Here is a 1,173-nt window from a genome sequence, read left to right as displayed (position 1 = left end):
AAAACTATTTTATACAGTTGGTGCTAGAGTTGAGTTATAACTTAAAATCTTTTTTATGATCCGATTTGGCGAATATTCAAAACATGTATTGGAAACGTGAAAGGCAGTCTAATTGCCAGGTGGTGCTGAGGTCGAGTTATTACCAAAAATCGACAAGTGAGAAAGGTGCCAATATTATTATGCGTTAAAGCTTCATTCGAATAAACCAGGGTTGAGTTGTGCAGTGGTAAATCTCAAATCACCACCGGTCGAAATACCTTAAAAGCCAGTTTCATGAAAGCAATTTAATGAAAATTTGTTTTTTTAATTGAATTTAATATAGAACCTGACAGAAAAAATCATTTTTCACTTAAATTACTTTCGCGAAACTGGCTTTTAAGGTATTTCATCTCAGTCTATATATGTATATTGTATACGCATCCATTTTGAAATTGCCACCAACTATAAGATAAACTTTCTAGGCCACATTCACTATTGATCCGGATCATGGATGCCACCAGGGAACTTCTCATGGGCATAACACTTTCGTTCGGTTATTTAAGGCGGCCAACAACCACCAAACCATAGTCTTAGCCGATGAATGTGCCAGTACAAATCGTAAATATGGATTGCTGGAGAAACTGTTGGACCAAAATGTTTAAATTAAAAATCTAATTTTGGGCGGGACGAATTTCGCCAAGTCTGCTAATATTCTAATAATTTACAACATTCTTAAGTAATAAAAACGATGTCTTCAGTTGATTATAGCTTTTTGAATGTTATTCCTAACATTCGCATTCCCACATTCGCATTCCGAAAAATATGACATTCGAAACATCGCCAGTATATACATATACTTATATATATGGTTTAAAATGGAAAATAATATATGTGCAGACATACATACATACTTATTGTATGTAATTACATTTGTATGTTTTAAGTAAATGCATGTGTGGAAATATGTTTAATAGAAGCACTGCTTTTAAGTCTCTCATTTGACGCATTCCAAATAAGTAATCTGCTAAAAATACTGGCTTAGCGAAAATGTGTGGTGTAATTTCGCTGGTCGATAGCAACGTGCTCACCAACTATGGACAGCTACATATTTTTACAAGTAGTCGAATATTTTTAAAATTTTATTCTCCTTGAGTGTTAAACCGTTGAAAAAAATAGAGCTAAAGCTGCAAAAAA

The 1,173-nt window shown here is 33.5% G+C and overlaps 1 protein-coding gene across 2 annotated transcripts in view; it reads left to right on the top strand.

Moving 5' to 3' along the window:
- LOC118742353 (hillarin) overlaps positions 1-1,173 on the top strand; it is a 211,426-nt gene that overhangs the window by 136,333 nt on the left and 73,920 nt on the right. The gene's annotated exons all lie outside the window — the stretch shown is intronic.

This window comes from Rhagoletis pomonella, unplaced genomic scaffold (assembly GCF_013731165.1).
Source record: "Rhagoletis pomonella isolate Grant_MI unplaced genomic scaffold, Rhpom_1.0 Rhpom_scaffold_00007, whole genome shotgun sequence".
Taxonomy (NCBI): Eukaryota; Metazoa; Arthropoda; class Insecta; order Diptera; family Tephritidae; genus Rhagoletis; species Rhagoletis pomonella.
Note: the sequence above shows the minus strand (reverse complement) of the source record. Positions and strands in the feature narration are given on the sequence as shown.